The sequence below is a fragment of the Schistocerca gregaria genome, chromosome 8, assembly GCF_023897955.1.
Source record: "Schistocerca gregaria isolate iqSchGreg1 chromosome 8, iqSchGreg1.2, whole genome shotgun sequence".
Lineage (NCBI taxonomy): Eukaryota > Metazoa > Arthropoda > Insecta > Orthoptera > Acrididae > Schistocerca > Schistocerca gregaria.
Genome location: NC_064927.1, coordinates 24385709 through 24400692, shown reverse-complemented (window position 1 = coordinate 24400692; position 14984 = coordinate 24385709).

Genomic DNA, 14984 nt, shown 5'->3' with positions numbered 1-14984 from the left:
CACCGTGCGCACTTTCCTCCACAGGGGTATGTCTCAAACAGTCTATGCTTTCGTCGTTCCCTGGAAGACCAGAAGTAGTTTCCGATGCACATTTGGAGGCATTCTGTAATCTGTGGAATATCAGAGTGTTGATGAAACACAGAAATTGCATCGGGATTGAATACAACAGTCACCATGCGCACTTTCCTCCATGGGAGTAATGTCACAAACAGTCTACGATTTGATCGTTCCCTGGAAGACCAGTAGTAGTTTCCGATGCACATCAGGAGGCAATCTGTAATCTGTGGACTATCAGAGTGTTGATGAAACACTGAAATTGCATCGGGATTGAATACAACAGTCACCATGCGCACTTTCCTCCATGGGAGTAATGTCTCAAAGAGTCTACGCTTTGATCGTTCCCTTGAAGACCAGTAGTAGTTTCCGATGCACATCTGGAGGCATTCTGTAATCTGTGGACTATCAGACTGTTGATGAGACACAGAAATTGCATCGGGATTGAATACAACAGTCAGCATGCGCACTATCCTCCATGGGAGTAATGTCTCAAACAGTCTACGATTTGATCGTTCCCTGGAAGACCAGTAGTAGTTTCCAATGCACATATGGAGGCATTCTGTAAAATGTGTAGTATCAGAGTGTTGATGAAACACTGAAATTGCATCGGGATTGAATACAACAGTCACCATGCGCACTTTCCCCCATGGGAGCCATGTCTCAAACAGTCTACGATTTGATCGTTCCCTGAAAGACCAGTAGTAGTTTCCGATGCACATCTGGAGGCTTTCTGTAATCTGTGGACCTTCCAAGTTTTGATGAAACACAGTAATTGCCTCGGAATTGAATACAACAGCCACCATGCGCACTTTCCTCCATGGGAGTAATGTCTCAAACAGTCTACGATTTGATCGTTCCCTGGAAGACCAGTAGTAGTTTCTGATGCACATCTGGAGGCTTTCTGTAATCTGTGGACTATCAGAGTGTTGATGAAACACAGAAATTGCGTCGGGATAGAATACAACAGTCACCATGCTCACTTTCCTCCATGGGAATAATGTCTCAAACAGTCTACGATTTGATCGTTCCCTGGAAGACGAGTAGTAGTTTCTGATGCCCATCTGGAGGCATTCTGTAATCTGTGGACTATCAGAGTGTTGACGAAACACAGAAATTGCATCGGGATTGAATACAACAGTCTCCATGCGCACTTTTCTCCATGGGAGTAATGTCTGAAACAGTCTACGCTTTTATAGGTCCCTGGAAGACCAGTAGTAGTTTCCGATGCACATCTGGAGGCATTCTGTAATCTGTGGACTATCAGAGTGTTGATGAAAGACAGAAATTGCATCGGGATTGAATACAACAGTCACCATGCGCACTTTTCTCCATGGGAGTGATGTCTGAAACAGTCTACGCTTTGATAGTTCCCTGGAAGACCAGTAGTAGTTTTCGATGCACATCTGGTGGCTTTCTGTGATCTGTGGACCTTCAAAGTTTTGATGAAACACAGTAATTGCCTCGGAATTGAATACAACAGCCACCATGCGCACTTTCCTCCATGGGAGTAATGTCTCAAACAGTCTACGCTTTGATCGTTCCCTGGAAGACCAGTAGTAATATCCGATTCACATCTGGAGGCATTCTGTAATCTGTGGACTATCAGACTGTTGATGAGACACAGAAATTGCATCGGGATTGAATACAACAGTCACCATGCGCACTTTCCTAGATGGGAGTATTGTCTCAAACAGTCTACGATTTGATCGTTCCCTGGAAGACCAGTAGTAGTTTCCGATGCATATATGGAGGCATTCTGCAATCTGTGGACTATCAGAGTGTGGATGAAACACAGAAATTGCATCGGGATTAAATACAACAGTCACAATGCGCACTTTCCTCCATGGGAGAAATGTCTCAAACTGTCTACGCTTTGATCGTTCCCTTTAAGACCAGTAGTAGTTTCCGATGCAGAAATGGAGGCATTCTGTAAACTGTGGACCATCAGAGTGTTGATGAAACAAAGGAATTGAATCAGGATTGAATACAACAGTCACCGTGCGCACATTCCTCCTTGGGAGTAATCCTCAAACAGTCTACGCTTTAATCGTTCCGTGGAAGACCAGTAGTAGTTTTCGATGCACATCTGGAGGCTTTCTGTAATCTGTGGACCTTCCAAGTTTTGATGAAACACAGTAATTGCCTCGGAATTGAATACAACAGCCACCATGCGCACTTTCCTCCATGGGAGTAATGTCTCAAACAGTCTACGATTTGATCGTTCCCTGGAAGACCAGTAGTAGTTTCCGATGCACATCTGGAGGCTTTCTGTAATCTGTGGACTATCAGAGTGTTGATGAAACACAGAAATTGCGTCGGGATAGAATACAACAGTCACCATGCTCACTTTCCTCCATGGGAATAATGTCTCAAACAGTCTACGATTTGATCGTTCCCTGGAAGACGAGTAGTAGTTTCTGATGCCCGTCTGGAGGCCTTCTGTAATCTGTGGACTATCAGAGTGTTGACGAAACACGGAAATTGCATCGGGATTGAATACAACAGTCTCCATGCACACTTTTCTCCATGGGAGTAATGTCTGAAACAGTCTACGCTTTTATAGGTCCCTGGAACACCAGTAGTAGTTTCCGATGCACATCTCGTGGCATTCTGTAATGTGTGGACTATCAGAGTGTTGATGAAACACAGAAATTGCATGGGGATTGAATACAACAGTCACCATGCGCACTTTCCTAAACGGGAGTTATGTCTCAAACAGTCTACGCATTGATCGTTCCCTGGATGACCAGTAGTAGTTTCCTATTGACATCTGGTGGCATTCTGTAAGCTGTCGACTATCAGAGTGTTGATGAAACACAGAAATTGCATCGTGAAAGAATACAACAGTCATCATGCACACTTTCCTCCACGGGAGTAATGTCTCAAACAGTCTACGCTTTGATCGTTCCCTGGAAGACCAGATGTAGTTTCCGATGCACATCTGGTGGCATTCTGTACTCTGTGGACTATCAGAGTGTTGATGAAACACAGAAATTGCATCGGGATTGAATACAACAGTCGCCATGCGCACTTTCCTCCATGGGAGCCATGTCTCAAACAGTCTACGCTTTGATCGTTCGCTGGAAGACCAGTAGTAGTTTCCGATGCACATATGGAGGCATTCTGTAATCTGTGGACTATCAGAGTGTTGATGAAACACATGAATTGAATCGGGAATGAATACAACAGTCACCATGTGCACTTTCCTCCACGGGAGGTGTATCTCAAACAGTCTACGCTTTGATCGTTCCCTGGAAGATCAGTAGTAGTTTCCGATGCACATCTGGCAGCATTCTGTAATCTGTCGACTATCACAGTGTCGATGGAACACAGAAATTGCATCGGGATTGAATGCAACAGTCACCGTGCGCACTTTCCTCCCCGGGAGTAAAGTCTCAAACAGTCTAATCTTTGATCGATCCCTGGAAGACCAGAGGTAGTTTCCGGTGCACATCTGGTGTCATTCTGTAATCTGTGGACTATCAGAGTGTTGATGAAACACAGAAATTGCATCGGGATTGAATACAACAGTCACCATGCCCACTTTCGTAAATGGGAGTAATGTCTCAAACAGTCTAGGGTTTGATAGTTCCCTTGAAGACTATTAGTAGTTTCCGATGCACGTCTGGTGGCATTCTGTAACCTGTGGACTATCAGAGTGTTGATGAAACACAGGAATTGCATCGGGATTGAATACAACAGTCACCATGCCCACTTTCCTCCATGGGAGTAATCCTCAAACAGTCTACGCTTTAATCGTTCCCTGGAAGACCAGTAGTAGTTTTCGATGCACATCTGGTGGTTTTCTGTGATCTGTGACCTTCAAAGTTTTGATGAAACACAGTAATTGCCTCGGAATTGAATACAACAGCCACCATGCGCACTTTCCTCCATGGGAGTAATGTCTCAAACAGTCTACGCTCTGATCGTTCCCTGGAAGACCAGTAGTAATATCCGATTCACATCTGGAGGCATTCTGTAATCTGTGGACTATCAGACTGTTGATGAGACACAGAAATTGCATCGGGATTGAATACAACAGTCACCATGCGCACTTTCCTAGATGGGAGTATTGTCTCAAACTGTCTACGATTTGATCGTTCCCTGGAAGACCAGTAGGAGTTTCCGATGCATATATGGAGGCATTCTGCAATCTGTGGACTATCAGAGTGTGGATGAAACACAGAAATTGCATCGGGATTGAATACAACAGTCACAATGCGCACTTTCCTCCATGGGAGAAATGTCTCAAACTGTCTACGCTTTGATCGTTCCCTGGAAGACCAGTAGTAGTTGCCGATGCACAAATGGAGGCATTCTGTAAACTGTGGACCATCAGAGTGTTGATGAAACAAAGGAATTGAATCAGGATTGAATACAACAGTCACCGTGCGCACTTTCCTCCATGGGAGTAATCCTCAAACAGTCTACGCTTTAATCGTTCCGTGGAAGACCAGTAGTAGTTTTCGATGCACATCTGGAGGCTTTCTGTAATCTGTGGACCTTCCAAGTTTTGATGAAACACAGTAATTGCCTCGGAATTGAATACAACAGCCACCATGCGCACTTTCCTCCATGGGAGTAATGTCTCAAACAGTCTACGATTTGATCGTTCCCTGGACCACCAGTAGTAGTTTCCGATGCACATCTGGAGGCTTTCTGTAATCTGTGGACTATCAGAGTGTTGATGAAACACAGAAATTGCGTCGGGATTGAATACAACAGTCACCAGACTCAATTTCCTCCATGGGAGTAATGTCTCAAACAGTCTACGCTTTGATCGTTCCCAAGAAGACGAGTAGTAGTTTCTGATGCCCGTCTGGAGGCCTTCTGTAATCTGTGGACTATCAGAGTGTTGACGAAACACGGAAATTGCATCGGGATTGAATACAACAGTCGCCATCCGCACTTTCCTCCATGGGAGTAATGTCTGAAACAGTCTACTCTTTGATCGTTCCCTGGTAGACCAGTAGTTGTTTCCGATGCAAATCTGGTGGCATTCTGTATTCTGTGGACTATCAGAGTGATGACGAAACACAGAAATTGCATCGGGATTGAATACAACAGTCACCATGCGCACTTTTCTCCATGGGAGTAATGTCTGAAACAGTCTACGCTTTGATAGTTCCCTGGAAGACCAGTAGTAGTTTCCGATGCACATCTGGTGGCATTCTGTAATCTGTGGACTATCAGAGTGTTGATGAAACACAGAAATTGCATCGGGATTGAATACAACAGTCACCATGCGCACTTTCCTCCACGGGAGTTATGTCTCAAACAGTCTACGCATTGATCGTTCCCTGGATGACCAGTAGTAGTTTCCGATAGACATCTGGTGGCTTTCTGTAAGCTGTGGACTATCAGAGTGTTGATGAAACACAGAAATTGAATCGTGAATGGATACAACAGTCATCATGCACACTTTCCTCCAGGGGAGTAATGTCTCAAACAGCCTACGCTTTGATCGTTCCCTGGAAGACCAGAAGTAGTTTCCGATGCACATCTGGTGGCATTCTGTAATCTGTGGACTATCAGAGTGTTGATGAAACACAGAAATTGCATCGGGATTGAATACAACAATCGCCATGCGCACTTTTCTCCATGGGAGCCATGTCTCAAACAGTCTACGCTTTGATCGTTCGCTGGAAGACCAGTAGTAGTTTCCGATGCACATATGGAGGCATTCTGTAATCTGTGGACTATCAGAGTGTTGATGAAACAAAGGAATTGAATCGGGATTGAATACAACAGTCACCGTGCGCACTTTCCTCCATGGGAGCCATGTCTCAAACAGTCTACGCTTTGATCGTTCCCTGGAAGACCAGTTGTAGTTTCCGATGCACATCTCGTGGCATTCTGTAATCTGTGGACTATCAGAGTGTTGATGAAACACAGGAATTGAATCTAGATTGAATACAACAGTCACCATGCCCACTTTCCTCCACTGGAGGTATATCTCAAACAGTCTACGCTTTGATCGTTCCCTGGAAGACCAGTAGTAGTTTCCGATTCACATCTGGTAGCATTCTGTAATCTGTGGACTATCAGAGTGTCGATGAAAAACAGAAATTGCGTCGGGATTGAATGCAACAGTCACCATGCGCACTTTCCTCTACGGCAGTAATGTCTCAAACTGTCTACGCTTTGATCGTTCCCTGGAAGACCTGTAGTAGTTTCTGATGCACATCTGGTGGAATTCTGTAATCTGTGGACTATCAGAGTGTGGGTAAAACACAGAAATTGCATCGAGATTGAATATTAATGTCACCATGCACACTTTTCTCCATAAAAGTAATGTCTAAAACAGTCTACGCTTTGATCGTTCCCTTGAAGACCAGTAGTAGTTTCCGATGCACATCTGGAGGCATTCTGTAATCTGTGGACTATCAGAGAGTTGATGAAACACTGAAATTGCATCGGGATTGAATACAACAGTCACCATGCGCACTTTCCTCCATGGGAGTAATGTCTCAAACAGTCTACGATTTGATCGTTCCCTGGAAGACCAGTAGTAGTTTCCAATGCACAGATGGAGGCATTCTGTAATCTGTGGACTATCAGAGTGTTGATGATACACTGAAATTGCATCGGGATTGAATACAACAGTCACCATGCGCACTTTCCTCCATGGGAGCCATGTCTCAAACAGTCTACGCTTTGATCGTTCCCTAGAAGACCAGTAGTAGTTTCCGATGCACATCTGGAGGCATTCTGTAATCTGTGGACTATCAGAGTGTTGATGAAAGACAGAAATTGCATCGGGATTGAATACAACAGTCACCGTGCGCACTTTCCTCCACAGGGGTATGTCTCAAACAGTCTATGCTTTCGTCGTTCCCTGGAAGACCAGAAGTAGTTTCCGATGCACATCTGGCGGCATTCTGTAATCTGTGGAATATCAGAGTGTTGATGAAACACAGAAATTGCATCGGGATTGAATACAACTGTCACCATGCGCACTTTCCTCCATGGGAGTAATGTCACAAACAGTCTACGATTTGATCGTTCCCTGGAAGACCAGTAGTAGTTTCCGATGCACATCAGGAGGCAATCTGTAATCTGTGGACTATCAGAGTGTTGATGAAACACTGAAATTGCATCGGGATTGAATACAACAGTCACCATGCGCACTTTCCTCCATGGGAGTAATGTCTCAAAGAGTCTACGCTTTGATCGTTCCCTTGAAGACCAGTAGTAGTTTCCGATGCACATCCGGAGGCATTCTGTAATCTGTGGACTATCAGACTGTTGATGAGACACAGAAATTGCATCGGGATTGAATACAATAGTCACCATGCGCACTTTCCTCCATGGGAGTAATGTCTCAAACAGTCTACGATTTGATCGTTCCCTGGAAGACCAGTAGTACTTTCCAATGCACATATGGAGGCATTCTGTAAAATGTGTAGTATCAGAGTGTTGATGAAACACTGAAATTGCATCGGGATTGAATACAACAGTCACCATGCGCACTTTCCTCCATGGGAGCCATGTCTCAAACAGTCTACGATTTGATCGTTCCCTGAAAGACCAGTAGTAGTTTCCGATGCACATCTGGAGGCATTCTGTAATCTGTGGACTATCAGAGTTTTGATGAAACACAGGAATTGAATCTAGATTGAATACAACAGTCACCATGTGCACTTTCCTCCACTGGAGGTATATCTCAAACAGTCTGCCCTTTGATCGTTCCTTGGAAGACCAGTAGTAGTTTCCGATTCACATCTGGTAGCATTCTGTAATCTGTGGACTATCAGAGTGTTGATGAAACACAGAAATTGCATCGGGATTGGATGCAACAGTCACCATGCGCACTTTCCTCCACGGCAGTAATGTCTCAAACTGTCTACGCTTTGATCGTTCCCTGGAAGACCTGTAGTAGTTTCCGATGCACATCTGGTGGCATTCTGTAATATGTGGACTATCAGAGTGTTGATGAAACACAGAAATTGCATCAGGATTGAATACAACAGTCACCATGCGCACTTTTCTCCATGGGAGTGATGTCTGAAACAGTCTACGCTTTGATAGTTCCCTGGAAGACCAGTAGTAGTTTTCGATGCACATCTGGTGGCTTTCTGTGATCTGTGGACCTTCAAAGTTTTGATGAAACACAGTAATTGCCTCGGAATTGAATACAACAGCCACCATGCGCACTTTCCTCCATGGGAGTAATGTCTCAAACAGTCTACGCATTGATCGTTCCCTGGAAGACCAGTAGTAATATCCGATTCACATCTGGAGGCATTCTGTAATCTGTGGACTATCAGACTGTTGATGAGACACAGAAATTGCATCGGGATTGAATACAACAGTCACCATGCGCACTTTCCTAGATGGGAGTATTGTCTCAAACAGTCTACGATTTGATCGATCCCTGGAAGACCAGTAGTAGTTTCCGATGCATATATGGAGGCATTCTGCAATCTGTGGACCATCAGAGTGTTGATGAAACAAAGGAATTGAATCAGGATTGAATACAACAGTCACCGTGCGCACTTTCCTCCATGGGAATAATCCTCAAACAGTCTACGCTTTAATCGTTCCGTGGAAGACCAGTAGTAGTTTTCGATGCACATCTGGAGGCTTTCTGTAATCTGTGGACCTTCCAAGTTTTGATGAAACACAGTAATTGCCTCGGAATTGAATACAACAGCCACCATGCGCACTTTCCTCCATGGGAGTAATGTGTCAAACAGTCTACGATTTGATCGTTCCCTGGAAGACCAGTAGTAGTTTCCGATGCACATCTGGAGGCTTTCTGTAATCTGTGGACTATCAGAGTGTTGATGAAACACAGAAAGTGCGTCGGGATTGAATACAACAGTCACCATGCTCACTTTCCTCCATGGGAGTAATGTCTCAAACAGTCTACGCTTTGATCGTTCCCTGGAAGACGAGTAGTAGTTTCTGATGCCCGTCTGGAGGCATTCTGTAATCTGTGGACTATCAGAGTGTTGACGAAACACGGAAATTGCATCGGGATTGAATACAACAGTCACCATGCGCACTTTTCTCCATGGGAGTAATGTCTGAAACAGTCTACGCTTTGATAGGTCCCTGGAAGACCAGTAGTAGTTTCCGATGCACATCTCGTGGCATTCTGTAATGTGTGGACTATCAGAGTGTTGATGAAACACAGAAATTGCATGGGGATTGAATACAACAGTCACCATGCGCACTTTCCTAAACGGGAGTTATGTCTCAAACAGTCTACGCATTGATCGTTCCCTGGATGACCAGTAGTAGTTTCCTATTGACATCTGGTGGCATTCTGTAAGCTGTCGACTATCAGAGTGTTGATGAAACACAGAAATTGCATAGTGAACGAATACAACAGTCATCATGCACACTTTCCTCCATGGGAGTAATGTCTCAAACAGTCTACGCTTTGATCGTTCCCTGGAAGACCAGAAGTAGTTTCCGATGCACATCTGGTGGCATTCTGTTCTCTGTGGACTATCAGAGTGTTGATGAAACACAGAAATTGCATCGGGATTGAATACAACAGTCGCCATGCGCACTTTCCTCCATGGGAGCCATGTCTCAAACAGTCTACGCTTTGATCGTTCGCTGGAAGACCAGTAGTAGTTTCCGATGCACATATGGAGGCATTCTGTAATCTGCGGACTATCAGAGTGTTGATGAAACACATGAATTGAATCGGGAATGAATACAACAGTCACCATGTGCACTTTCCTCCACGGGAGGTGTATCTCAAACAGTCTACGCTTGATCGTTCCCTGGAAGATCAGTAGTAGTTTCCGATGCACATCTGGCAGCATTCTGTAATCCTGTCGACTATCACAGTGTCGATGGAACACAGAAATTGCATCGGGATTGAATGCAACAGTCACCGTGCGCACTTTCCTCCCCGGGAGTAAAGTCTCAAACAGTCTAATCTTTGATCGATCCCTGGAAGACCAGAGGTAGTTTCCGGTGCACATCTGGTGTCATTCTGTAATCTGTGGACTATCAGAGTGTTGATGAAACACAGAAATTGCATCGGGATTGAATACAACAGTCACCATGCCCACTTTCCTAAATGGGAGTAATGTCTCAAACAGTCTAGGGTTTGATAGTTCCCTTGAAGACTATTAGTAGTTTCCGATGCACGTCTGATGGCATTCTGTAACCTGTGGACTATCAGAGTGTTGATGAAACACAGAAATTGCATCGGGATTGAATACAACAGTCACCATGCCCACTTTCCTCCATGGGAGTAATGTTTCAAACAGTCTAGGGTTTGATAGTTCCCTTGAAGACCAGTAGTAGTTTCCGATGCACGTCTTGTGGCATTCTGCAATCTGTGCAGTATCAGAGTGTTGATGCAACACAGAAATTGCTCCGGGATTGAATACAACAGTCACCATGCTTACTTTCCTCCATGGGAGTAATGTCTGAAACAGTCTACGCTTTGATCGTACCCTGGAAGACTAGCAGTAGTTTCTGATGCACATCTGGTGGCATTCTGTAATCTGTGGACTATCAGAGTGTTGATGAAACACAGAAATTGCGTCAGGATTGAATACAACAGTCACCATGCGCACTTTTCTCCATGGGAGTGATGTCTGAAACAGTTTACGCTTTGATAGTTCCCTGGAAGACCAGTAGTAGTTTTCGATGCACATCTGGTGGCTTTCTGTGATCTGTGGACCTTCAAAGTTTTGATGAAACACAGTAATTGCCTCGGAATTGAATACAACAGCCACCATGCGCACTTTCCTCCATGGGAGTAATGTCTCAAACAGTCTACGCTTTGATCGTTCCCTGGAAGACCAGTAGTAATATCCGATTCACATCTGGAGGCATTCTGTAATCTGTGGACTATCAGACTGTTGATGAGACACAGAAATTGCATCGGGATTGAATACAACAGTCACCATGCGCACTTTCCTAGATGGGAGTATTGTCTCAAAGAGTCTACGATTTGATCGTTCCCTGGAAGACCAGTAGTAGTTTCCGATGCATATATGGAGGCATTCTGCAATCTGTGGACTATCAGAGTGTGGATGAAACACAGAAATTGCATCGGGATTGAATACAACAGTCACAATGCGCACTTTCCTCCATGGGCGAAATGTCTCAAACTGTCTACGCTTTGATCGTTCCCTGGAAGACCAGTAGTAGTTGCCGATGCACAAATGGAGGCATTCTGTAAACTGTGGACCATCAGAGTGTTGATGAAACAAAGGAATTGAATCAGGATTGAATACAACAGTCACCGTGCGCACTTTCCTCCATGGGAGTAATCCTCAAACAGTCTACGCTTTAATCGTTCCGTGGAAGACCAGTAGTAGTTTTCGATGCACATCTGGAGGCTTTCTGTAATCTGTGGACCTTCCAAGTTTTGATGAAACACAGTAATTGCCTCGGAATTGAATACAACAGCCACCATGCGCACTTTCCTCCATGGGAGTAATGTCTCAAACAGTCTACGATTTGATCGTTCCCTGGAAGACCAGTAGTAGTTTCCGATGCACATCTGGAGGCTTTCTGTAATCTGTGGACTATTAGAGTGTTGATGAAAAACAGAAATTGCGTCGGGATTGAATACAACAGTCACCATGCTCACTTTCCTCCATGGGAGTAATGTCTCAAACAGTCTACGCTTTGATCGTTCCCTGGAAGACGAGTAGTAGTTTCTGATGCCCGTCTGGAGGCATTCTGTAATCTGTGGACTATCAGAGTGTTGACGAAACACGGAAATTGCATCGGGATTGATACAACAGTCACCATGCGCACTTTTCTCAATGGGAGTAATGTCTGAAACAGTCTACGCTTTGATAGGTCCCTGGAAGACCAGTAGTAGTTTCCGATGCACATCTCGTGGCATTCTGTAATGTGTGGACTATCAGAGTGTTGATGAAACACAGAAATTGCATGGGGATTGAATACAACAGTCACCATGCGCACTTTCCTAAACGGGAGTTATGTCTCAAACAGTCTACGCATTGATCGTTCCCTGGATGACCAGTAGTAGTTTCCTATTGACATCTGGTGGCATTCTGTAAGCTGTCGACTATCAGAGTGTTGATGAAACACAGAAATTGCATCGTGAATGAATACAACAGTCATCATGCACACTTTCCTCCACGGGAGTTATGTCTCAAACAGTCTACGCTTTGATCGTTCCCTGGAAGACCAGTAGTAGTTTCCGATGCACATATGGAGGCATTCTGTAATCTGTGGACTATCAGAGTGTTGATGAAACACATGAATTGAATCGGGAATGAATACAACAGTCACCATGTGCACTTTCCTCCACGGGAGGTGTATCTCAAACAGTCTACGCTTTGATCGTTCCCTGGAAGATCAGTAGTAGTTTCCGATGCACATCTGGCAGCATTCTGTAATCTGTCGACTATCACAGTGTCGATGGAATACAGAAATTGCATCGGGATTAAATGCAACAGTCACTGTGCGCACTTTCCTCCCCGGGAGTAAAGTCTCAAACAGTCTAATCTTTGATCCATCCCTGGAAGACCAGAGGTAGTTTCCGGTGCACATCTGGTGTCATTCTGTAATCTGTGGACTATCAGAGTGTTGATGAAACACAGAAATTGCATCGGGATTGAATACAACAGTCACCATGCCCACTTTCCTAAATGGGAGTAATGTCTCAAACAGTCTAGGGTTTGATAGTTCCCTTTAAGACTATTAGTAGTTTCCGATGCACGTCTGGTGGCATTCTGTAACCTGTGGACTATCAGAGTGTTGATGAAACACAGAAATTGCATCGGGATTGAATACAACAGTCACCATGCCCACTTTCCTCCATGGGAGTAATGTTTCAAACAGTCTAGGGTTTGATAGTTCCCTTGAAGACCAGTAGTAGTTTCCGATGCACGTCTTGTGGCATTCTGCAATCTGTGGAGTATCAGAGTGTTGATGCAACACAGAAATTGCTCCGGGATTGAATACAACAGTCACCATGCTTACTTTCCTCCATGGGAGTAATGTCTGAAACAGTCTACGCTTTGATCGTACCCTGGAAGACTAGCAGTAGTTTCTGATGCACATCTGGAGGCATTCTGTAATCTGTGGACTATTAGAGTGTTGATGAAACACAGATATTTCATCGGGATTAAATACAACAGTCACCACGCGCACTTTTCTCCATGGGAGTGATGTCTGAAACAGTCTACGCTTAGATAGTTCCCTGGAAGACCAGTAGTAATTTCCGATGCACATCTGGAGGCTTTCAGTGATCTGTGGACCTTCAAAGTTTTGATGAAACACAGTAATTGCCTCGGAATTGAATACAACAGCCACCATGCGCACTTTCCTCCATGGGAGTAATGTCTCAAACAGTCTACGCTTTGATCGTTCCCTGGAAGACCAGTAGTAATATCCGATGCACATCTGGAAGCATTCTGTAATCTGTGGACTATCAGACTGTTGATGAGACACAGAAATTGCATCGGGATTGAATACAACAGTCACCATGCGCACTTTCCGAGATGGGAGTATTGTCTCAAACAGTCTACGATTTGATCGTTCCCTGGAAGACCAGTAGTAGTTTCCGATGCACAAATGGAGGCATTCTGTAAACTGTGGACCATCAGAGTGTTGATGAAACAAAGGAATTGAATCGGGATTGAATACAACAGTCACCGTGCGCACTTTCCTCCATGGGAGTAATCCTCAAACAGTCTACGCTTTAATCGTTCCGTGGAAGACCAGTAGTAGTTTTCGATGCACATCTGGAGGCTTTCTGTAATCTGTGGACCTTCCAAGTTTTGATGAAAGACAGTAATTGCCTCGGAATTGAATACAACAGCCACCATGCGCACTTTCCTCCATGGGAGTAATGTCTCAAACAGTCTACGATTTGATCGTTCCCTGGAAGACCAGTAGTAGTTTCCGATGCACATCTGGAGGCTTTCTGTAATCTGTGGACTATTAGAGTGTTGATGAAACACAGAAATTGCGTCGGGATTGAATACAACAGTCACCATGCTCACTTTCCTCCATGGGAGTAATGTCTCAAACAGTCTACGTTTTGATCGTTCCCTGGAAGACGAGTAGTAGTTTCTGATGCCCGTCTGGAGGCATTCTGTAATCTGTGGACTATCAGACTGTTGATGATACACAGAAATTGCATCGGGATTGAATACAACAGTCACCATGCGCACTTTCCGAGATGGGAGTATTGTCTCAAACAGTCTACTCTCTGATCGTTCCCTGGAAGACCAGTAGTAGTTTCCGATGCACATCTGGAGGCATTCTGTAATCTGTGGACTATCAGAGTGTTGATGAAACACAGGAAATGAATCAAGATTGAATACAACAGTCACCATGCGCACTTTCCTCCACTGGAGGTATATCTCAAACTGTCTACGCTTTGATCGTTCCCTGGAAGACCAGTAGTAGTTTCCGATTCACATCTGGTAGCATTCTGTAATCTGTGGAGTATCAGAGTGTTGATGAAACACAGAAATTGCATCGGGATTGAATACAACAGTCACCATGCCCACTTTCCTCCATGGGACTAATGTCTCAAACAGTCTAGGGTTTGCTAGTTCCCTTGAAGACAAGTAGTAGTTTCCGATGCACGCCTGGTAACATTCTGTAACCTGTGGACTATCAGAGTGTTGATGAAACACAGAAATTGCATCAGGATTGAATACAACAGTCACCATGTGCAATTTCCTCCATGGGAGTAATCCTCAAACAGTCTACGCTTTAATCGTTCCGTGGAAGACCAGTAGTAGTTTCCGATGCACAAATGGAGGCATTCTGCGATCTGTGGACTATCAGAGTGTTGATGAAACACAGAAATTGCATCGGGATAGAATACAACAGTCACCATGCGCACTTTCCTCCATGGGAGGCATGTCTCAAACTGTCTACGCTTTGATCGTTCCCTGGAAGACCAGTAGTAGTTTCCGATGCACAAATGGAGGCTTTCTGCGATCTGTGGA